The following is a 26,504-nucleotide window of genomic DNA, read 5'->3' as shown; positions in this document are numbered from 1 at the left end:
AACTAGAAAATGAGATGGAATGTAGAAAGTTCATATATTTTGATTGTTCCCAGGGTGAATTGGACTACTTCAGGACAACACTATGAATGGATCCAAATAAGCAAGCAGGCATCTTTCATTAAGTAGTGGTCTTACTTAACCCCATTCTTAATCTTTCCTAGAAACCTTGGAGTTGTGCTGCTATTTCCATTTTCCAGGGGTATATCAACAGTAACTGATACTTTCCTATGAGCAAGTACCTGCCAAAATGAAGTCAGATATAGAGTCAGTTGTCTTTAACTACAGAGCCTGCACTTGCAATTATGGTATGCAAAATGATTATATTAAACTATATTATGTATGATTGTATCTTATGTTTGGCATAATACATGATCTTGATTGTTGTAGTTTATGAAGTTATAGCTGTCAGTTTTTCAAGTCTTTTAAAAGTTTGTATCAGAAGTTTACAACAATCAAGAACTCTGGTCTTCCATTTGTAGTGTAGTCAAGAGCCATCAGGCTAATGAGATGGAAACATGAAGACCTTGATGTCTGCAGGAGAATCATGTTAAAAAGTAATTAGGGAGATAATAATCATATGTTGTTCGGGCTTAAATATAAATGTAATTAAATATTTTAAATTGAGCATCTCACATAATGTTGATGTAATTGTTATTCAGTTGGCATCCTGTGGTTTATAATGAAAACAACTACTAAAGAAAATTGTCTAATTACATGCATTCTTCCAGAAAGCATGCATTTGTAATATATAATTTTATGTGCTATATAATTCTTTATCTATCTGTATTGTAAAAATATTGTTCTAAATTGATGCTTTTACAAAAATAGTCTCCTAACTTTTCAAAATTATTTTAAATTGGAATTTAAATATAAACAATTTTCCATTTTCTTGTCATGACAGTTGTGCATTTGCCTTGATGTCATATCCAGACATATAATAGAAATGACTCAAACTGTGTGAATGAAAATCATCCAGGCACATGTTAAAGGACTATGTGTTCTTATTATACAGCACTCCTTTTTCATTAAGAAAGTAACTATAAAAAGGGAAGAAATTTATACTCCATAACAAAAGAAAATAGAGGTTATAGACCTGTCTAATTGAAAAGAATCCCTGGAACATGAAGGCAACAGTTTTATCTGTGTGTTTTGAGTAATTCCTTAAAGTTGTGAGGTTGGGAAGCATGGTTGTAGTTAGTGAGATAACCAAACAGGCTGGAATCAGTGTGAGGTCTAGAATGAGTACAACTGAATTTGCATTAGCTAGACTAAGGCATAAGATGAAGACCTGGTCACAAGTGAATAGAAGGATTGGCTTCCTTAAACATTTGTTCCATAGGACAGGGGCTTGATACATTTTTTAAAGGCTATGGTACTTATGTAGTTATGTTTGTAAGCTAGAAATAACAATTTCTTAGTAACAGAATAAAAAGAAGTAAACCAGGCAATGGAAACATTAAAGTGACTTTTAGCCTTTTATAATTGGAAATGTTTTATAATTATTCAAATTTACTAGGTATATTTATTCATATATCTACCCATCAACTTAATAAAAATTTATATCATAGTAAATGTTAAGTATTCTGCATGCATAACACAGATGCAGCGTCTGTCTTCCTTAATCTAACAGGCCACAGGGAAATAAATCAAGCATATAATACTAAATCGTTATGACTGGGATGTGTGATATGAGTGCCAAAGACAAGATGCTGTATAAAGAATTAATAGTGAAATTTAATCTTACTGAGATTTGGGTGTCATCATGTCCTTGAGCAAGTGCCACTTAAATTGAAAGAAAAGGGGGTGGTCAGGTGATGAAATCAGAGCACAGAGTACTAAAAAATTATGTTTTTAAGGAAAGAGAGATATTTGTGAAGGAACAGAGTCACAGATGAGTAGAGGTGATTTTAAAATTGCAAGCAGGGGATTGGAGGCCATTCAAGTTACCATTTTTGTCAGTCAAAAGCATCCATGATGCAAAGATATGAATTAATTTGTGTTAATAAAAGTGATATGATTGATGTTTCAGGAAAAAAGTTATTTGACAGCACACAACCTTTGGTAGTATTTTCAGCAAAGGAATAAGTATGAAGAGTGAAGAAAATCAACAAACTTCCAGGAAAATGAATGGGTAGACATAAGCATCCAGGCCTGAGGTTTCCACACAGTGATGCTAAAGGTTGACATGAGGGAAAGAGTATGTCCATTGCATCACTTTAGAGGAGGTATCAACAGGGGCTGTCAAGAGAACCTTAAAGCAACTCAAGGATAAAAACAGAACTGGGCGAGAAAACAAACTCAAGTAAATGCCACAGTGCAAGACATTTATTTGCATGTTTCCAATCTGTTTCTATCTTTAGTCATAATACAAACATAGTTGTCCAAAGCACAAGAATAAATTTGAAAGATGAGTCCTCGGTGATAAAATTAGATGCAGGATTTGATCTTGAAGGCTGATGTTCACACATTAGGATGCATATTCTTGGTGTAGTGACCTTCACTAGCCCACTACATTTATCGAAAGTATTGACTTAAATGTAAATACATTTAACTTTGCTGTGGGAAGGCAGAGTATAGTGGGCAATAGCAGAACTTCTTGATCCAATGGGTTTGCATTCGAACTCCTTGATCCTTACCAGCAGCAAGACACATCTCCTTGTTTTGTCATTTATTTAATTTTGAAAGGCAAATTAATAATACCCAAGTCAGGGTGAGACTTGGTAAATAACTGGACATGCAGTTGTTGCCTTGGTATCAGTAGGAGTTACATTGTGTTCTTAGTCCCTAAACCCTGTATTTAATTCATTTCAATATTTTATATCTTAGTTATTCATATATAAGTTTTTGTTCTTAAATTTAAATAGAGAAATTATAATATTTTACATTTAAATGAGGAAATGAATATATATTGATGAAAGAAGAGAATTTTAACAGAGCCCATACATATTATTTCAAAGCTTTATCTTGTTTTATAATTTGATCATTTTTCCTATGAACTTGAGATCAAATATTATTAAATTTAATACATGAATATTAAGGGATGAATTTCTTTTCTTTACTTTTCTTTCTTTTCTTTCCCTTTCTTTCTTTCTTTCTTTCTTTCTTCTTTCTTTCTTTCTTCTTTCTTTCTTTCTTTCTTTCTTTCTTTCTTTCTTTCTTTCTTTCTTTCTTTCTTTCTTTTTTTGACAGTGTTGGTGATTGAATGTGGGCCTTGCAAATGCTATGAAAATTCTGAATTACTGAGTGGCATCTCTAGACAAAGAACATTTTATATAAAAACTGTGTTCCCTAACCTCAGAGGTACTTACCCCTTTAAAAGTCGCCCATTCTTCATGAAGTTTTCCTCCTATCTCTTCTATGGAGAATTTCTCACCATAGGCAAGTTTGTCATATGGGAAGATAGACCATTGTGTGGTTAATACATTTTCACAATCACCTTTACGTTTTGTTTGTACATATTTATTTTCATGATCATAGACACTTTTTCATTGAAGCTATCAACACTTTTCTTTATAGTAGGCACTCAATATATACCTTGCCTTGGAGGAGGTGGGAATGGGGGGTGAATTGGGAGGGAGGGCTGGAGGGTAGGAGGAGGGAGGATGGGAGAATCTGTGGCTGATATGTGAAATTAAGTTAATTATAAAATAAAGAAAAAGAAATGAATAAATAGATGTAATAATGTATGCATAGAGAGTCTTAAATAGAACACACTTTCTGTGTTGATATATATAAGAAATATGAAATAAAATTTGTTCCTTGGGCCTGGAAGCATGGCTCAGAGCTTAGGAGTACTTGTTGTTTTTCAGAGGACACAATTTGGGTTTCCAGGACCCATTCCAAAAGCTTATAGCTAACTGTAACTCCATCTATAAAAGGATCTGATACTCTCTTCTGGGATACCCATATATAGGTGGCATACACTCATACACATATATACATATACATAAATAAAAAATACTTACAATTTTTTATTCCTTAAATGATTTCCACATGGAATTTCTAATTGATGTGATTTTTCTTTGGTGTAATTTAAAAAAATATTTTGAATGCATATATCAATAATTTGAATAAATGTTTTACATGAGTTTTGTTTAACCATTCCTAAGAACAGGTTTAAATTTGTATATGAAAGTATACTTTATTTAGTGAATTTAATTATATTAGAACTAAGCAGCTAATAGGTACTGTAGAAGCAATAACAAAGATGGTTTGTTAGATAGGCTTATAGAAGTTGTAAATGGGATGGTTAGTACTTTGGGTACCTATTCCTGGGAGCTCCATTAGTGATGCCACATCATTGTTTAAACAGCAGCACTAATTAAACTCTGATGTGTGATATATATGTAGATATTATGTGTATATGTTTTCTATCACTGTTTTCTTATATGATTCATAAGATTACTAATAGTTAATAATAATAGTTAATGGTGCCTACTTTTGTGAGCAGAGTAGCTAGATACTAGGAGATTAAACATTTGCCCTGGGGCTGTATGAGTTTTTACTAGAAAAATTCAGACTGAAGCCTCTACTTTGTACTTTGGACAACCATTGTGTGAACTGCCATTTTGGGTCGATGACTTTGGTTTGCCATTTCAAACCAAGTTTCTCAACATTCTTTATCGTGCTATTGCCAGAGGCTGAAAAAGCCAGACCCAAGAGTCACTGTCTCCAAGCACTGGGAAGGTTTGGCTGAAGACAAAAATTGAAAAGTGATGATAAAACAAGATTGAGGTATAAACAACACCATAGGGTTTTATTTTATGTATTCACATGAATTAACAATATTTTTATGCTGAAGTTTTTTGTCAGTGAACTTTTTTGTATAGACCTGTATAACCTTGAACATTTTTTCTCTCTTGCCTCAGTCTCCCAAGTTCTGGAGTATCAAGCATACATGCCATAACTGGCTTGTATTGAAATTTATCTTTCCCTTCCTAATCCTGAAATTTTTGACACAAAGTTTCATTGAAACTGTTATAGTTTAGAATACATAATTTCCAGGAAAGATCAATTATAATATTAAATTGGCTCCCTCCCTGCCACACTGAGATTTGACTATTGCTCCTAAAAAGAACAAAGTTCTTTCAGGTGAAATTTCTATACTACTATCCATTTTACATTCAAAAATCATCTCTTCTCTTGTTCCTCCTGGTTAGAGGTACAAAATGCTATCACTGTTCCTTGCCTTGTCATTCTGTATTATTTTTTTTCTTTTTGGTTTATTTGCTTTTGATGTTTAATTGAAGCCCCTAAATTCTTTCTAATTAGACTCTTCATTAAATGTTTACCAGAATTTGCATTTTGTGTGTTCTTGTTCTTTCTTATCAGAATCTTACCTGATAACTCCTGCAATAAAACACTGGATTATTACTTTCAAAACCTCTGACATCATGACATTTGATTATATTTGATTTTCTAAGTGTATGGTGAGCACAGTGCTGCTGAGCACAGAAATTTACTTGATTAATTAAGTGCTTATTGACTGCAGAATGTTGAGACTTTTAATTTAATTAATACCTCAGAATGATGTGTGGTTATATTTAGTTTTAAAATTGTAGTACTGAAAGAAAAATGATAGATCTTTCAAAGAGAAAGTTCTTCAAAAGATGCATGAGTTATCATTATGACATTTCATAATGTATGATTTCTAGAAAGCTTGAAAGTCATTCTATAGACATTGTATGAAGGAAATGTGTAGTTTTTCTAAATATTGTAAAAAACATTATTTTGGCCAGTAAATAATTTTACTGACACTTTATCTTTACCCTACACTCTGAGATACTCAAATGAAAATCTGTGGTGGAGGACACGTCAAAATGAAAAGATTTTGGAACACACACAAACTAAACTCTACTTTATCTGGGAAGCTGTCCTGAGCCTGGGGTAGTGACATATTTTGAGTCTTTCAGTTCATCTGCCTTTGCTGTCTGTTGAGTTAAGCTGTTCTTTGTCCACCATGTGCTAGTGTTCTTCCTGGATTCACATGCAGCAGAAACTGCAACCTCAGACTGAGCAGACTAAACAGCAATCCATGCATTAGAAGTTCAATCCATTCCTTTAATAAGTAACACTTGTTGGATATCCTTTTGCTGCCTTGTGTCATGGAGATCCTGCAGCTTTGCATCTGCAGGTCAGGCCCCTTCACGTGCTCCAGCAGTTCATAGATGAGGTGGATGTGGGGGTGGGCTAACTCAGAGCCCAGGTTCCAGGCCTGGGTGGTAGCTAGGCTGGTCAGCTCACCTGCTTTCCCTCATCCTCAGCACCTTAATGAGCTCTCAAGCACCAACTCAGCTAGCTCAAATATTGAGGGAGGACACAAGGAGAGGAGGCAGTTCTCCTGCTCTGGCACACTTGGGTCTGACTCATCCATACTCACACCACCAGGGCCAGCTCTACTGTTTTGTCCAAGTGAGAGCCTGCTCTCCAGATCACCTGCACTTGGTGAGAGGCAGGGCCAGCTCTTCTCTTCTCATGCCTCCCCTCCCTCAGCCGACTTCCTGCCTACAGCAGGTGGCAAGGGGTAGTGGAGAGGGAGTACTTCCCTCACCCTTGCTACGATATGGCATATAAGGGAAGGTGGTGGGGGCAGCTCTCCTGTTCTTACACCCACAGGAGCCGCTCACCTGTGTCCCCACCAACAGGGTCAGCTCTAGTGTGCTGCCCAGGTGAGGTGCAGGACTGCTTGCTCTCCCAAGTGCTGCTGCTGCTGCTGCTGAGGGGCAGTGCCAATTCTCCCATTCTCATGACCTCAGAGCCAGCTCTCCCACTGGCCTCTGGCAGCAAGGGATGCGGGAGGGGGGTGGGGAGAGGGGAGGTCATCTCTCCCTTGCCCATTCCACCATATGCCAGATGAGGGGTGGGGGCCAAATCTCTCATGCAAGTCCACAGGCCAGATCCCTTGTGCCCAGTTAACAGGGTTAGCTCTACTGTGCTGCCCAGGGGAGGGGAGGTGCAGGCCCCACTCCCCTGAGTGCTACAACTGGTGAGGGGCAGGGCCATTTCTTCCTAGTGCTACAGCCTGTGTGGGGTGGGGACTAGTCTGTGTACTGCTATCCTCACTGTTTTGGGGGTGGACATTAACACAGACTGTAGCTGTGGCAGGGCCACTGAGGCAGACATGCCCCTTGGCAGCAGCCCAGGCCTAGAGGACACCATGGCCCTCGGGTGGCAAGCAGTCCATTCCTCATCACCCTCGCCTCTTGAGATCTGCCTCTCTCCCCAGCACATTAATCTTTCTGCCTCTGTCTCTGTCTCTGTCTCTGTCTCTGTCTCTGTCTTTCTCTCTGTGTCTCTGTCTCTGTCTGTCTCTCTGTCTCTGTCTCTGTCTCTGTCTCTCTCTCACATTCCCCCACCCTGTTCTCACTCACCATCATGGTGCTCCCAAGCAGGCTTGTGGTTGATTTCTGCCCGCCTAGGCAAGCAGCCCGGGGCAGAGCTATGACCTCTTTGTTTCTTTAATTTATTCTTCTCTCATCCAGTATGTCCTGACCACAGCATCCCCTCCCTTCCCTCCTCCAAGTCCCTGTCCACCCCCTTCTCCCCCTCTCCGGGCTCCATGGCTTCTCCATTTCCCTTCAGAAAACAGCAGGCCTTCCAGAAAGATTTTTTTTTTAATTTTTTAATTTATTTTGCATCCTGGCTGCAGTTTCCCCTCCCTCCTCCCTTCCAGATCCCTTCCCTAACCCTCTCTCTGCCCCCACCCCAATCCATTCCTCCCATTTCTGTTTAGAAAAGGGCAGGCCTCCCATGGATATAAAAAAACATGGCATATCAGTAAAACTAAGCACCTACTTGTATTAAGGCTTAGCAAAGGCAACAAAATATGGGGAATAGGGTTCCAAAAGCCAGCAGAAGATTTAGAGACAGCCCCTGCTCTCACAGTTAGAAGTCCCACAAGAACACCAGGCTACAGGACTGTCTTACATATGCAGAGGGCCTAGGTCAGTCTCATGCAGGCTCCCTCATTGTCCTTCAGATTCTGGGAGCTCCTATGAGAGTCCAGGTTTCTGTGGATTATCTTGTGATGTCCTTGACCCCTCTAACTCCTACAATCCTTCCTCCCTCGCTTTGGCAGGATTCCCTAGCCCTGCCTAATATTTGGCTGTGGGTCTCTGCATCTGTTTTCATCAGTGGCTGCCTGAAGCCTCTCTGATGACAGTTGGGCTAGGCACCAATCTATGAGTATAGCAGAACGTTGTTAGGCATCATTACACTGACATTTCTCTTTTCCTCAAGTCACGTGTGGTTCTGTCCTAGGTCTCTGAGCCATCCAGTCTCTGGGTCCTGGTGCTCCAGGCAGTGTCAGAGGTGTGCTTACTTTTGTGACATGGGTCACAGGCTGGACTAGTCATTGGTGGGCCCTCCCTCAATCTCTTACCCCAGCATATCCCAGAGGCAGGACAGACTGTTGGTGGAAGGTTATGTAGCATGCTACAACCCACAGACCCAGAGTGGCTAAGTAACAAGGAGGGCTCAAGGAGCCCTCAATGTCCTTGGGAAGGGGAAATAGAAAGGATTTTGTGGGTTGACTGGGGCTAGTGCAGGTGGGGATGGGAACATGAGGGATTAGGTTTGGGGGATAGAGGGGAACGAGTACTGAAAGAGAAAATTGTAAAGATAGGGCATTTCCTGGCCAGGTAGGAACCTGGTGCAAGGGAAATTCCAAGGAATCTACAAGGATGATCCCAGCTAAATTCCTAGCAATAGAGGATGTGTAGCCTGAACTGGCCATCTTCCATGAAGGCAAGACTTCCAGCAGAGATCTTGTGCCTATTTTATGGAGACGCATGCAACAGCCACGCCATTATTTCCTTTGTTTGTTTGTTGAGACAGGGTTTCACTGCATAGTCCTGGAACTCCTTTTTAGACCAGGCTAGCCTCGAACTCACAGTAATCTGACTGCCTCTGCCTCGAGAGTGTTGGGTTTAATGGCGTGTGCCACTGCAGTTGGCTTCATTACATTCTTTAATAATATAAATATCTTTAGTAAAACTCCCAGTTTATTCCGAATGTCTTTAGTAAAACTCCCAATTTATTCCAGCATATATTTTTCTGTCATTTTCATCTCACAAATTTATAATAACGCTTAAGTAAACCATAGTTTAGCAATATTAATTAATAAATGTTGGGCATTCAAAAACACATGTGCCATGTTTTATGTTTAATTATACTTATATTTAATATGGGAGCCCCGCTAGGAGATTGGCTCCCACATTTTATGACAGGGTACCCTTGAGGAGAGAGGGATAAGAGATATTAGATAGAAGGATAGAGGGTAGAGAAACAGAAACACAGGATAGCCTCAGGAGGGCTTGGATCCTTATCCATCAGTCCCTCCTGTCTCTTCTAAAGGGCTTTTCATAGGAATGCTAAGGGGTGGAACAAAAGACCTCCCCCTTGCTTAGCCAAGTGTAGACCCTTCCAATCACCTAGTAACTATGTAAATGGTCAAGCAATCCTCGAAATGCAGCCCTGCTGGGTAAAGCAAGCTCAGATCTCACTAGGAAACCTTTATGGGCCTCCACAATTTGAATTCAAGATAAACAAAACATTTTAATTTAATTTTAAATGTTAGTATATTTGCTTATCTCTAACAAATAGTAAAATTTTATAATAATTAGAGTCCTACAGTCACTCCTATTATAAAATGTACATTAGTGCTAATTTATGACTTAAAGTATCTAGATACAAGTTTGAGAAATATTAGCTGGCCATGGTGGCACAGGACATTAATCCTAGCATTTGGGAGGCTGAGGCAGGTGGATCTCTAGATTTCAAGGTCAGCCTGGTTTACATAGTGAGTCCTAGGACAGCCAGGGCTGTATGAAGAGACCCTGTCCCAAAAAATGAAAATGAAAAAAAAAATGATATATTTAATGATATTGTAGGTTGAAATATTTAAAATCTTTGTTTTTTTAATAGTTTTTCAGTAGATTTATTAGGACTTTGTCACTAACAGATATAAAACTTAATAATAAATACTAATAGTATTACAGGCAGTTGTGAGCCTCCCACTTGTGGGTGCTGGTATCCAAATTTGGGTCATCTGAAAGTATCCTTAACAACTGAGGCATGTTTCAAGCCTCCTATATACCTTAAGGGATAGATAGCAATGCCAAGCTTCATGCTGACATGCATTGTAAACATTGAAACAGTCAGAGGAAACAAAGGTCAAAGTGTGTTCCTGTGTTAGTATGCATGTGCTTAGGTCAGAGGTCAATTTGTGGTAACTGGTTCTCTGTGCCCACAACATGGATAATAGATGGGAACTGAATTCAGGCTTGGTGTCACATGCCCTTTCCAGCTGAATTACCTTGCTGACCATCTGGGATTTCAAGGAGTCCAATTTAGTAGACGTTGTGGTAGTTTAACCATTATACTATAAATCAGTTATTTCTAGTTTGTTTGTTTGTTTTTTAATCCATATCAACACCCCATGCACATTGTAATTACTTGCTATTCAGAACTTGAATTTTAATTTCTTGGAGGGTGCTGCCTCATTTTGGAGATATTAAGAACTAGTGCTGCTTGATAAGCTTTTTTATTGTATTATTTTTAATTTGCTGTGTCTGCATGTGTGTGGGTTTTTTTGGGGGGAGGGGGGTTATATACACGTGAATACCCGAAGCATTAGACAACTCCTTAGCTGAAGTTACAGGTAGGTGTAACCTGCTCAATGTGAGTGCTGGGAATCGAACACTGGTCCTCTGCAAGGACAGTAAGCATTCTTGACTGTAACACCAACTTGTGAGCCCAGAGAGTAATTAATTTTTGCAAGAGTGTCCTTAGCAAACTTTATACAAATGTTTTTCTCACATGTAGTATGAGTAAATATCTATTCATGATTTTAAGAGATGTGTTTGGTTTTGGTTTTGTTTTACTTTGTGGCAGCTCTCATGTAGCTCACTTTGGCTTTGAATTCACCATGAAGCTGAAGAGGACCTTGAACTCTTGATCTTCTAGCCATGCTCTCCCAGGTGGAGATGTTTTTGGAGAAGTACTGAAATATACACCTTGACCATGTTTTTGGTTACAATACTTTGGGTAGTTCATTTCACAGAGCATTTCTAAGGTATCAAAAAGTAACTTCACAGTGATGAGCTCTTCTCAAATAGTGTAACAATTTAATTTCTATCATTGTAAATTCAGGATGGTGATGAATATTAATCACAAATTCATATCATTTTTGCATATACATTACCTTGATTGATATTAAGGCAGCTGGTACTGAACCTAAACAGTAAAGATGACTTAGATTGCATTAGAGCTGATTTAATCACAAATTATTTTACACAAATATTAATATGAGGTAATAAAAATTATGATCATTCAGTGAATACGAAGGCTACTATTTAAATCATTGTTCAAAATTTAAATATTTCTATATATTCATTTATACAGTCACCATGAATCTCCTGAGATTACAGAAATACTTTGTAGTAGATTGCTATGTCACTTTGCTTTTAATAATTACAGCTATGTAGATAGAATTGTGGCTTTTAAGCATGCTCTTCACAATTAATTCTTCATTCATCTTGTTCCTACAACTCTTAAATATAGCTGTGAATTTAATTATCTTTCTCATTCATTTATTTTCTTGTTCCAAGATAGTAGGTTTGTCATATAGTGTTACATAGTAAACAACCAACTATCCAGAAAGGTAGGAAATTAGGACTTCCTATCAAAAATGACACTAATGAAATTCACATGCTACACAGTATCATTTTGATGTGTATTGGGTACACCATTCCTCATGTGAGGATGTTCAAGTAAAATTAATTTAGATTATTTGAAAAGTTATTTTAAAAAGAGATCTGGTCTCTTACAATTTCACTTGTTTAATTTTCTAAATCAACTGAATCCATATTCATTTTCTTCATTTATCATCAAACCAAAGAACATTTGTCACTACTTTTTTTAGACATGGTCCTGTTACAAGAAATTAGAAATGTGAGCAGGAAAACCTTCCATCATGAAATGAAGCTCTTCTAGACACAGGATGACTTACAGGTGTTGAAACAAGTTGTTCTACAAGGAGATTAAAAGAAAAAAAAAGCCCATTCTGTAGGGAAGCTCATTAAGCTCAGGAACTGCTAAACTCAAAATCAACTTCAGGACGTCTCTGAATTAGATTCACTGGTCTTCTTTCTCCCCAAGAGTAATAAGCAGTAAGGACTGCTGGGAATCACTCTCAGACAAGAGAAGCTGCCTAAGAAAGTCTGGGACAAGTTGAACTTCTTGGTAGAAACCAGCCCAGTCACCCGTAAGAACCAAAGGCCAGGAGATCTTCCTGAAAGAAGTGGAGCCCAGCAAACCTTCCTAGAAGAGGCTCCAAGCAGCTCAACTACTTGGAAAGGACACTCCTCCACCCAGTTGAGCTGCCCACCGGCTATTAAATGTGCTTCAGAATTCCAGCTTTTATGAACTGTCACCCACACTGGGGTGGGATTTGGTGATATAGTTGTCTTTGAGTAATTTCTTTTCCCTTAAGTAGCCCCTTACCCATTCCAATAAAATTCACTGATTCACCAAGTTCGATTTGTTGGTATCTGAACATTAGTCTTGTTGTTTCCCTAATCAGTGTGAGTAGATGTTTGTTCACGTCTCTCCAAATTAGTGAACACACATTCTCCTTTCTAAAGTTCTTGCAATATATAAGCATAATCTTGCCCTGTACCCTGCTTTCCAGCAAGAGTTTATTTTAGTAATGTTTTGTCTAACACATACCTGCCTTTGTCTTCATCTAATAGAATGGCCTTGTTTTTTCATTGTATGTTTGCTTTGTTCTTAACCTCTTTGCCTTGGATATAATTGTAATACAATTCCAAATTAGTCCTAATTAAGACATAACATCTTGATGTCTACTGGTCATTAGCATTTTGCATTGTTTATTCATTCAAAACCAGCCTATAAGTCAGATATATGTGCCTAGGAGGAATACACTAGAAAATGTACTCTTCCTCTATGAAGCGGTACTTCTTTGTTTAGTGTGAACAGTTATGCTTTCCTTATCATTTTAGTTTTATTGTAATAACTAAATTATTAAAGGAAATAATTAATGAAAATTTTCAGTGTCTGCAATGGATCAACAACTAAACAAATGTGGTAATGGTTATACTTCTAGCTCTTACTATCATTTCAACTTATGCCATTTGATTGATGAGAAAGCATGAGTTTTATGGCATTTAAAATATTTTCTAGTGTATTCCTCCTAGGCACACATATCTGACTTTTACCACCTCCCTTTTCTGACTCAAATGTATGTTTCAATTTGGTATATTAACATATTTCAACCATAGTTCCACAAAAGAAGAATCCAGTACAAGGAAAAATATTTTAATGTATTTGGGAGAACTTTGCTCATCTTAAAGGATCAAGCTATCTTTAAGATGTTAGAGAAGATGAAACTGTGATAAATAAACTATTTATACAAACATCTCTTACTGTTGTATTACATTGAAGATTTATTGGGAAAGGCTGATATATGAGTTATATATTGGCCACGATTAAACACATATCTCTTGCTGAATCTTTAGCTTAGTAAGCATTTACATTTTTATTATAATAGATATTATAGTCTTTTATAGCATAGGCATGCATTTCTCATAAATTTGTGCATTTTTCAGTTTGAAATATTCTCTTACTGTCAAGAACACCATGGCTTTCAATGACGGAATTTATGGAATAATTAAATATCCCCTGCAATTTTCAGCAAAACGCATTTTTATATGTCTATGTAAAATAGAATGGCATAAAAATTGGCAGAGATTACCTATGCACATGAGCTTGAATATTTTGTAAGCAAGAATGGGAAATTCAATTTGGGCTAGTTTTATCAACTGTGGAAATAATTGTGTATCATGGGAATTAAAGACTTGAGCACTGAGATCTGACAACACTGTAGTGTTTATTACTTAAGCAATGTTCTGCGTCATTTAGAAACACCTGCCATCTTAATCCCTACAATCACCTTCTGAAAGAGACATTATATCCTTGATGAAGACCATATTAATAAGATTTAAACACAAGCTTTCATGTCACTGTTCTTAAGGATGAAGAATAAAAGTGATGATTTGCTAACAATTGGTGCCTTTGGAGAAATGAAAATGGTGACCTGGATGTCTGTTTATTATACATGAAGATGCCACCCCTAGAGATTGGGCTGTGAGTGACCAGCACATCATGAACAACATGGAGATCTAGAAAGGAAGGGAATGGTAGACAGAGACGATTTTAAATTTTCCAGTGATCTTGATATGTATTTAGCTAACTAATAAATACAGTATTTCAAGCAAAGCTTGAGCAAACAGTCTCTTCCAAAATCCTTTATCTTAGTTCCCTCACCCACACTTCCCAGCCCTTGTGGTCTTGTTTAGCCTGGAGGACATTTCTCCTTGGTGTTATCTTGTGCCTTCCATTTCTTCCAGTCAAGTACCCACATCTCTGTCAGGGTTGGTGCCTGAAAAGGAAGTGCAGACACTTGGCCTCTGACATAGCTGTTTCTTGAGTGCAGTGGTTGTAGCAGAGATCAGCTAGAAGGAGAGAAGGCATTTGGAAAGGGTTCAGAAAATGTGGTAGATCCAAGTGAAGACAAGTGTGGGTAATGTGAGTTATATTCTTTTTTTTTTTTTTTTTTTTGAGACAGGGTTTCTCTGTGTAGCTTTGCGCCTTTCCTGGAACTCACTTGGTAGTCCAGGCTAACCTCGAACTCACAGAGATCCGCCTGCCTCTGCCTCCCGAGTGCTGGGATTAAAGGCGCGCGCCACTATCGCCCGGCTGTGAGTTATATTCTTATCTGTGGTGTTTCATTGTAGCTGTGAGTGTTAAAACATTAAAAAGAGAATGATCAGTTTCCTGTGAAATACAGCAAGAAAGGTCATGGCAAGAATAATGGCCAGTGTGAGAGGCAAACCCAACTGAATTAAGTGTGGATATAGAATAAGCAAAGATGAAATACATTTAAAATATCATAGAATTGATAGTTATGCAAATATAGGTATTTAAAAATTTTGAATATATTTAGATAAGATTTTTTCCTAATTGAAGTAAAAATGTTTTTAGAAACTGTGTCAAATAATCTTGGAAAGCAATTTGTATATCAAGTCTTCAAAATCAAGTAAGTATATATGTCTTATATATTGCAAAATTAAATGAGATACCACTAAACACCAGGGGGAATCTGAAGGCCCAGGAATTCCTTCTGTTAATAAAACTTATTAGGTGATCAAGCTTTGCCTTTCTGAGTTCCATAGTGGCTGTACCAGTTCGGACTCCCATCAGCAATAGATAAGAATTCCCCTTTCCCCACATCCTCATCTTCAACATCATATGCTATTGTTTGTTTTAATAATCTTTACCATTCAGACTGGAATATGATGAAATCTCAGAGTAGTTTTGATTTGCATTTTCCTGATGGCTAAGGATATTAAATATTTTAAAAATGTTTCTCAGCTTTTCTCTTTTTTTGAGAATTTTAGTTCTATACCCCATTTTAAATTGAGTTTTTTCCTTTTCTTTTTTTAATCTTAATTTTTTAAATTTTATTTTATTTTATATTATAATATAATTTAATTCTACATATCAGCCATGGATTCCCTTGTTCTCCCCCCTCCCCTTTCCCCACCCCACCCCCCATTTCCATCTCCTCCAGGGCAAAGACTCCCCCGAGGATTGAGAGCAACCTGGTAGACTCAGTCCAGCCAGGTCCAGTCCCCTCCTCCCAGGCTGAACCAAGCGATCCTGCATAGGCCCCAGGTTTCAAACAGCCAACTCATGCAATGAGCACAGGACCCGGTCCCACTGCCTGGATGCCTCCCAAACAGATCAAGCTAATTAACTGTCTCACTTATCCACAGGGCCTGATCCAGTTGGGGGCTCTTCAGCCATTGGTTCATAGTTCATGTGTTTCCATTCGTTTGGCTATTTGTCCCTTAGTCTCAACAATTCTCGCTCATATAAACCCTCCTCTTTCTCGCAACACCAGGGAGGCTACCTGGAAAACAGGACCCCAAGAAAGACATGGGGATCGCCCAATGACAGAGAAATGCATGAGATCTACATGAACAGCCTGGATGTGAGTGGGGGTAATGAAGGGCGAGGGTCAAGGGAAAGAGAGCTTGGGGGAGCAGGATATCCCAGCTGGATCAAGAACAGAGAGGGAGAACAAGGAATAGGAGACCATGGTAAATGAAGACCACATGAGAATAGGAAGAAGCAAAGTGCTAGAGAGGCCCACAGAAATCCACAAAGATACCCACACAACAGACTGCCGGCAATGGTCGAGAGACAGCCCGAACTAACCTACTCTGGTGATAGGATGGCCAAACACCCTAATTGTCATGCTAGAAACCCCATCCAATGACTGAGGGAACTGGATGCAGAGATCCACAGGCAGGCCCTGGGGTGGAGCCTGGGAGTCCAATTGGTGAGAAAGAGGAGTTTTTTTTTTCCTTGATGTTCAGTCTTTTAGGTTCTTTGTATATTCTAGATATAAAATTGGTTATGATTTCCCCCGTTCTGCAGTCTTCCATTTCATGAGATTTTATTTTTAAATTCTTTAAATTAATATAATTTCCCTTTCTTCCCTCAAAATCCTCTTTTATGTCCTTATTAATTTCTTTATAACTGATGGCCTGTTTTTTATCACTAATTGTTGCTACACATATACATGCATACAGGAAAAAATGGGGAATAGTCTTTTGTCTTTTCCTGGGAGGTTACCCACAGTAATTTTAGTAATTGTTGGTCTTCATGCCTGTGCTATGAGTGTCTTGTTGAAAATGTCCTTTCCTATGCCAATGTGTTATGCCATGTTATATCAGCCAGATCCCAGAACAGGCCCACAACAAGCAGAAGCTGGCCAACAGAAAAAGACTGAAGATTTTTTTGGTGTGTTTTATGTTTTTTTGTTTGTTTGTTTTGTGTGTGTAGGTTTTTTTTGTCTTATTGTTTACTGTGTGTTTTGTTTTATGCATTTTTGAAACACACACACATGAGATAGATAGATAGATGGATAGATAGATAGATAGATAGATAGATCATGGAGTTGTGTAACTAGGGAGTTAAGGATAATCTTGGAGGAACTGGAGAGGGAAAAGAATATGAGCAAAATATATTGTATGCAAAAAATAATAAAAACAAAATTAAAAAATTGAGAATGACTGGGAAAGAGACAGCTGGAAAGGGAATGTGCTAGCATTTGAGAAGCTGCTTCTTCCTTGGGCGTCAATGACCTTTGAATCCCAACAAGTTATGTATTGCAGTGTAACTGAACAGCTCTTCCTTTTCCACATGGAAGAAGTCTCCTAAGAATAAGCACAGTCACTGGGAAGATTCTAAGATACCTTCATAAGCACCATCAAGAAAAGGTATCTTTCAGTTTTGATTTTTAAAAGATTTATTTACTTTATATGTATTAAGTGTTTGCAAACTACAATATTGCATTTCTGGTGTCTGTAGAGGCCAGAAGAGGCCGATTGAGTTCCTAGACTTGGATTTACAAATGTTTTTGAGCTACCATGTAGGTACAGGGAAGAGAACCCAGCCCCAGAAAACTGTATGATAGTTTAATAGTAACATTTTCAGAAGTATTTCAATTCAGGGGAAAATTAGAAATAAAATAAATAGGGAAAAAAGGAGTGTTATGAAGGGTGAAGTACTGAATTTAGCTAAAGCAGCACAAATTCTCATAAGGAAAAGGTATATCCACAGGGAGATATAAAGAATTTAAAATTCAGAATGGTAAGTGGTATTAGTATCTTGCCAATTATATAATAAGGTACTAATGAAATATTTTAAAAGAAAGATGACAGGGTTCTGTTGTGACAGAGCACACAATATCATTAAATGCTAAAAATACTAGCTACAGTGAAGCATTGGGAACTCACAGCATGGCTTAGAAATCAACTGAATAAATGTAATTTAAACTCTTCTTAATTGGTTGAGGAAACTATGAACTGGTTCAGAAATACAGTTTTAGTGCTAAAAGGATCATATATACACAAAATAATATATTGCATGCTAACCATGCTGACTGTCATTTAGAAAATCTTTATCTTTGTCACATCATCAGCTGTCTTCTACTGGGAACACTTTTCAAGACTGTGCTTTGGAGTTGGTGCTCTGTAACTCAACTTATCAGGATCCTATTTCTTCTTCAATAAACATAAAAGCTACCTATAGCAAGGTACACTTATATAATAGCATAATCATAGTTTCCAGACAAATAAACAGGGTCATCACACTATTAAATCAATAAATTTAAATTTAATATGACTCATTGCACAGTATTTGTTTTAATATATAAATTGGGAAAAGAGCAATATTTTTGGAAATAAATTTTATGTACCAAAGCAAGAAATACAGCATAGAAGACAGGAATGTGAGATTCCAGCCTTAGGATCTGAAGAACAGTTTACTTAAAACTGTGAGGTCGAAAACCCAAGAGAACTGTAGGAAAAAAAGTGTATTTCAAACTGCTGCAAGGGAATTTGAAATGCATTTCCTTCTCATATCACTGTTTTAGGCAATGTCCAGGCATTTAGCAGACAATTTAGTTGCCTTGGTAGATTTTATGACTTCCTCTAACATTATCAAGCCATGTTCTGCCTGTAGCACCAGGTGAGAGAATTGCCTGTGGTGGTGATTGCTCTGTATATCTGTGATGCCTCAATCCCTCATTGCAAGGCTGCTCCCAGACTCAGGGTTCTCTGCTCTGCTATTACTTTTCTGTTGAAGTATCCCATAAGCTTACTATTATAAAAAGATGAACTTTTGTCCTTGTGGCCTTATATCCTACACAGTCCGTGATCCATGCCACTAACAAACAGAGTTGATTTTAGAAGGCAGAGCTCTGTTTTGTTTTGCCTTCTCCTCTTCTCCCTTTGGTGCTTACCAGGGAAACACACACCATTTTAGTAACCATAAAGGTATAAGTACTTTAAGCCTTAATTGGCTACATGAGAGGTAGACTTGTAAATTTAAAATCTGAGATATTTTCCTAAAAATGAAACACATTTTAAGTTGCTGTGTATGTGTGAAACCAACTTAAAAAAGAGAGGAATGAGTCAGCTTGTGGTCATTCAGTACTAAATGGTCACTTAAAGATTAAGAAAAACAATATCGAATTTACTATACTAAAATCATCTTAGGCTATCTCATATAAAACTACTGTATTCTCAAAATAACTGGCACATTCATGAGTGTTTGTACATATTTTACTTTTAATTGTGACCATTATTCCCCCTTTGAATAAACTTTAAAAAAAAACCTATTAAATGAGTTTAACTAGAAGACAATCAAAAGTGAAAGGCCAGGAAAAAGAGCTAAAGACTACCCAGAGCCAACTCCAAAATTGCAAGGATGGAAGACAAATTTGGTCTGGTCTATGAGAAAACCAAGACAAAGTCGCCAGGTTGACCCAGCACCCAACTGAACATGGGATGCTAATGTTGTGCACAGAGCAAAGTTTAGGTGAAAGAGCTTGCATTTCCCACGCCTGATTCATCATATATATTATAATGACTAAAGCAGGAGAAGCCTAAGACAGGAAATTTGAAGCTTGAATCTAATTAATCTTATCAATAAAAACCAGGAGTCATATATTGGGGCAATAACCTGAAAGATCAGAGAAGCAGAGCAGCAGCCACCAGTGACTTCCTGCCTCTCTGGATGCTCTGACCAAAAGGGCTGAGATCCTGTCTTCCACCATGCCTTATCACTTCTTGTAACCACATCCTAAGTGCTGGGATTAAAGGCCTGAGACACCACTGCTCAGCTTCTATGCTTGACTAGTGGCTAGCTCCCCCCTCTGATCGCCAGGCGAGCTTCATTTGTCCAAACACGAGCAAAATATCACACAACAGAAATTGTTCCACCTCTTTGATCACAGAACCTCCTAACTCTCTTAGAAGTTAATTCACAAGGACTAATTCAAAATGTATAATTTGTTAAATTGTCACACTTAACGCCTCAACTCTTCCCCTCCCCCACTCACAAACAACAATATGGTTATATGTCTGAAAAATAACACTTACCAAACTTAGAATCTTGTTTTAACTGATTTCTTTGACTGAATTAGTAAAATTTTATATGTTTGAATCGTCAATGAAGGAAAACCAAGGATATCTTTATATCTTTTGAAATCAAAACAATTAGAGTCTTGTGTATAAAGAAAAACCTTTACTAATTGGTCCTCATTACAGAAATGGAAGAGTTTTTTTTAATAGAAGATATATTTTCATTTTGTATTCGTGGTTGTGGAAAATATGGTTAATTTTTTTATTTATTTTGGTAATGATCATTTCTATAACTATTATTAAACTATAACTAAATGTATTAGGTTCTAAATTTCAGGAGTATTATATTTCTAAGCAGTTGTGGCTGTTAATTATGCTTTTGGTTGTAACAAAATCCAACTAACAATAGATGAACAAAACAGGAACTTGTTTTATTCAGTCACGTCTGTACATGCTATCCCTGAGCACTGGCTTCAAGTTTCCATGCATCTGGCATTTCTTTCTCTTTCTTCAAAGAATGGTACTGGCTGCACTTGTTACTACTGGCCTGTAATTTGAACTACTTGGGCAGATGATGAAAAATGACTCTATATTTTAGGACTTTCTAAAACAAGTACTCCCAAGTCCCCACTGAATTTTGTCTTGCTTATTAATTTTTATAATTATTATTAATCTGTTCTTCTTAATGTCTGAAAACAACTTTCTAATGGTGTATAAAGCAAGTTATTAAGCATTACTTCTTTTTATACTCAGTTATTCTCATTAGTTGATAAGTCTCTGAGAACTACAGACTTAGCTCGTTTCCCTCTGAGACTGACTGGAGAATGCACTTACAGGGTGAACTGCTTTACCTGCAGAGAGGAACCAGAGCTCCCACTTCCAGAGGAGAAGTGTTATGTCATCATTACTGTAGTAACTTTGTGCCTCAGGTAAGATGTGTATTACAAGTACCTCTCTTTTGGCTTTTAAATTATTCAACTTTATTATTTTAATTTTTTGATGTATAACTTTTAAATGAATGAGCATTAAATTATATTATAGATGAATTATGAATTATGTATGTATTATTACTAAAGAGAACACATATTGAGAACCTCACCGTTTTCTAGACTTCTGTTATGTAAATAGCATACTCTTTTTTTATTCTCTTATATATCACATACCAACCGTAATTTACCCCCCGTGAACGTCTCCCCTCTTCCCCAAATCCATTTCTCCTCAGAAAATAACAGACCTCACAGAGACATCAACCAAACAGAGCATAATATGCTACTATAATAAATCAAGGTGTAAATGGAAGCTTTTCTCTGTTCTGCCCTGTCTTGTAGCCATTATTTCCAAATAATCATTCAGGGGCTTATATTAATTTTAAATGTTTGGTTGATAACTCAGGCTTATTACTAACTAGCTCTTACATTTAATTTAACTCATTTTTTTTATTGATCTTTGCATTGCCACATGGTCCATGGCTTACCAGTGCTCTAGCATCTTGCTCCTTCAGCAGCTGCTGACATCTGTCCTAACTCTGCCCTTCTTCATCTCCAGTTTGATTGTATTCCTAAACTTATTCTGCCTGGCTATTGACCAAGACAGCTTTACTTATAAACCAATGGGGGCAACACACATTCATAGCATACAGAAACATATCTCACATCATTTCACCTTGTCTGTCTAATCAAAAAGGAAGATTTTAATTTTAACATAGTTGCCAAACACACATAGACTAAATATTGTAACTGAAATTCTTGCTTGATAACTGTTTTGAATTATTTAATATTATTATTGTACTTTGTAAGTTTATCTCCACATATTGGGCATTAATTCCTTGTAAGATGTGTAAGAGGCTGACATTATGTCCCATTGTTTGGACTATCCTTTCATAGAAATGTTTTATTTGGTTTTGCTGTGCAGAAACTTTCAGGTTTGCTACCATACAGACTGATCACACTTACTCCTAAAGTCAGACGTTCACTGTCATCAGGCTCAGCCCCGTAAGACGGTCTTCTAATGACTGCATGACAAGCACCGATGCTGTCTTTTGTATAGCATATTGTGAATGTTTAAAACCACTTGGGAAGTAAATGGGAAAGAATTGGAGTTCCATCTACTGTGCATTGATTTTTCAGTAATAAAACTGAGTATCAACTGCAATTTGATATTGCATTACTAACAAGTAGCTACTTAATTCAGAAAGTCACTGTTGGGGGTTTCAGTGCTTATATTTCTGGCATTGGGTTAAATAAAATGCAAGCTCTAGTTAGTGTCTTTGTATATGCGTTCATGTGTAGATAAGCCAAGCTTATGGAGTTCTTAATTTACTGGTTCTTGGGATACTGTATATGAGAAAGATAATTCACTATTGATCTTTTTCATATTGTATCATTCTAGTCTCATTATTATTGAGAACTATACAAAGTATATTTTTAATTTGTACCTAAAGCTCTAGTCTAAAATTTTTAATTATGTTAAGGTTTTAAATCATCTTCCTTATTTAAGTTTGTAAAATTTCAAAAATGTGACATTGTATTTGCAAAATTAAGGGGCAGTTTATTTTAAGCCAACAAGGACTAACTAACTCCTATACTACACAGAGACTTGGATATTTTCTGACTATGAAGAAAAGAATGGAGAATTTTAAAATAAGTAATAAACAACTAAATAGACCTGTTGATCATGTCATTTGTTTTTTTGGGGTATTTTTTTGGGTTTTTTTTTTTTTTCTCTGTGTAGCTTTGTGCCTTTTTTCCTGGAACTCACTTGGTAGCCCAGGCTGGCCTTGAACTCACAGAGATCCACCTGGCTCTGCCTCCCGAGTGCTGGGATTAAAGGCGTGCGCCACCAACGCCCGGCGATCATGTCATCTGGAACTGACAAGGAACTTGTCTTTCCCTCATATGAAACAGTGGAGCACCACTTATTGAGAGCTGTAAAATCATTGTAATTCTCTTGAGTGGCCTTTCCCCTTTCACAGTCTCACCAAAGAAAATGGAGACATGGTAATAAGCCATGAATGTTGCTGTCAACTTGGAAAAGGAGAAAAGAAGAAACAGCCAGACCTTTTCCCACTCTTCCAGTAGAATTATTTAAGGATAGAATGCATAGTGCATTTTTATATTATTGCCTTACACTTTAGACAAAATTTTCTTTTTCTAAATTGCTTTTGTGTGTGTTTGTGTGCACATGTATCTAAGGTGTGCTTCTCTGAAGGCATGTGTGGAGGCCAGAGGTATCTTTGTAAATCACTTCACCTTATTTTCTGAGACAGGTTAGCTTGCTGAACCGGATGCTCACCACTTTACCTAACCTGGCTGGCCAGAAGGATCCACTTGACTCCAGCCTCCTATCACATGGGTTTCAGAACTGCATTGCAAAGTCTGACTCTTACCTGAATTCTGGAACTCCAAAGTTCAACCCCCATGCTAATACTATGAGCACAGTGCCCACTAAAGCTATTTACACAGTCTAATTTTTATTAATTTCTATAATAACTAAGTTAACATTGAACATGGTCTTGTTTCTTGCTGAACTACCTTTTCTTATAGAAAGCTGACAATCAGTCTCCTAATTTCAATTTTGGGGGAAAGGCCTTTTGAAAATTTTAATAGTAAACATACTGCATTATTTGATGAAACAATGTGGAAGAGAATTAGGCACAACATGGAAACAGTGGCAGTTCAATGACAATATCAAGGTTAGTTTGAAACATGAAGTCAAGGTTGTTATAGAAGCTACGAAGGGGCATGTGGTGGCTGCTTTGTTGCTCAGTACTCGGTTTTCTGTTTGTAATACGTTCAGTTCAAAACATAAACATGACAAAGTGCCTCAATGTTTTCATTCATAATCACTATATGCATTTATATATTTGAATTTTTATCTAATTTGGAAAGCCATTTAGCATTCATTATTAGATGAAGGATGCTTTTATCCTGGGCTCTACAACCAGGTGATTTATTTCAAACCCTTGAGAAGTATGTGTACCCACATTTTAACATACAACTTTTCAAGCATTTACTAAATCCATATCAATCATGGATCTCAGGTTGTAGACTTGTGTGGGAGGCTACAGAATATACATTGTTTTAATTAAGTAATAGTTGTTATCCGTGTACACTCACAGTTTTTGAGAGGCCATTTGTGCAATGACCCTGCAATGTTCAGTAACATCTATTTTTCAGCAGTCACCTTTGGCTTGTATAGTTTTTCTTACTTGATTTCTGAGCCTTGTAAGGAAGGAATGTTGTACAGATATCCCACTTAGGGCTGAGAAGTCCCAGTCTCTTGCTCTGCATTTTGACGAGTCTAGTACTATGTCCATTTTGTGGAGCAGTCCTTACATCCAATCAGAAATCAGTTGGTTACCCCCAAAACATTCCTTCCCTTAGTGCAATGATGGGCATATCTGGATAGGCTAACTGTGTGGTAACTCAAATAGCTCTCAGCTGGGTAATACTGCTGATCATTTTCTCCTTCACAGGACCTTCAAGCACTGTGAAAATTAGCCATTAGGGATGAAGCTTCCAAAGAAGTAACTGCTTAGTGTCTTGGTGTCTCCCTGTCCTAAGATTCAGGCTTCTATTGTGCTTATCAGTAGGGCCTTGCCCTCTAGTTCTAAAGAGTGATCAAATTAAATGGAAATAGTGTATTATTTAAATTGGTGCTCTGTGGTACTTCACTGACCAACATCTTAAAGAGAAGTAATCTACCACTGGCATGAAGATTTTTTTTTTTTTTTGAAAATGGATGACTGTATATAGGAAGGGGAACATGATTTTACTTATATTTACAGTGTCGTTGAATACAGGTTTCTGTACCTGTATAGTCTATAATTCTTTCTTTTCTCTACCACTGTAATGCATACCTCTACACTATTCACAAGTACATACCTACTGTTATATACTGTGCTCCTCTCTTATCCAGGATCCTGGAAGATTAGATTTTTATCTTTCTGAAAATAATGTTTTCATATGTATAACCCTTTTTTTTTCAAATGGGAATTATCCCTAACTTAATTTTAAGAATAAGTGACTTTAATATCTTAGTTCCTTTATTTCCCAGAAGAATGCATTCCACCCATAGACTAGGTACAACCATATTCTATCAGGACCATAATTAGAAACGAAATTGCTTCCGAACAGTTTTGTCTGTGGCAGAAGCATCATACCTTTAGTTATGTGCTTGACTGGATGCAACCTAATTATCAGTTCTTAACTGAAAATGAGTACCCGAGCTCCAGCTGTGATGGGGCCTGCATTTCATTTGTTTTATTTTTCTCATCAATGAGGCAAGTGTAGCATAAACCTGTGAGACACAAAAGTGAGACCAGAGATTCAACACTTCCTGTGGCTATATTAAGCAGAATGTTATAAAAGCAAACACATCCCTTTCTCTAAAGTCAAGGAAATGGAGCTTATAAAAGTGTCATATTCTGGGCAATAGAACCAGCTTGTTATCAGAATATAAAATCATAAATTTCTGTGAATTAGAGTGTGCTGGAAAACACTAAATATTTAACAACTGTAATTTGACTTTTCTTTTATAAATGGAGTTCTCTCTTAGAGAACATTAATAACTATACTTACTGTAAGGATAAATACAGAAGCATTACCAAGAAGTTTTTTTTTAATCTTTTGAGTAAATATATAACTGGAAAAATAAATTGTGATATGGTGTATTTTATTTATGTTACATACCATGGGTCTGAACACCAAATATTTTAAGGCATGTCAGAATATAGACAACATGAAGGTTTCCTAATTCTACAACTACCCTCAGATGCTTAAAATGTGAGAGGACAGATGGTAATCACATTCACTGGGTGTGCTGGTTAGTTTTTTTTTTTTTTTTTTTTTTGTCGATTTGACATAAGCTAGGGGACTCAGGAGAGAGGGAACCTCAATTGAGGGAATCTTCTTAATGACTGATGTAGAAGGGCCCAGCCCAAGGTACATGGTAGCAATCCTGGGTAGGTAGTCCTGAGTATATAAGGAAGCAGACTGAGCAAGCCTTGGAGAGGAAGCCAGAAAGCAGCATTCCTCCATGGCCTCTGCTCTAGTTCCTGACTTGACTTTTTTTTAATTAAGAAAAATATTTTTATTCATTTTACATACCAAAGATCCCCCCTTCCCTCCTCCTGCCCCTCCAGCTACCTTCTCCCAACCCCCCCCCCCCAATTCCCTCTTACAAGAAGGTAAGACCTCCCACGGGGAGGTACATTTAGTAGAGGCAGGTCCAAGACCCTCCCCCTGCCTCAAGGCTGTGCAAGGTGTCCCATCATAGAAGTGGGCTCCAAAAGGCTTGCTCATGCACCAGGGATGGATTCTGATCCTACTGCGAGGGGGCTTCTTAAGCAGATCATGCTGCACAATTGTCTTGCTATGCAGAAGTCCTAGCCTAGTCCCCTGCAGGCTCCACAGCTGTTGGTCTAAATTTCATAAGTTCCCACTAGTTTGGTTTGGTTGTCTCTGTAGGTTTCCCCATCATGATCTT

Source organism: Peromyscus californicus, unplaced genomic scaffold (assembly GCF_007827085.1).
Source record: "Peromyscus californicus insignis strain IS unplaced genomic scaffold, ASM782708v3 Scaffold_5__1_contigs__length_169319896, whole genome shotgun sequence".
NCBI classification, from domain to species: domain Eukaryota; kingdom Metazoa; phylum Chordata; class Mammalia; order Rodentia; family Cricetidae; genus Peromyscus; species Peromyscus californicus.
Note: the sequence above shows the minus strand (reverse complement) of the source record.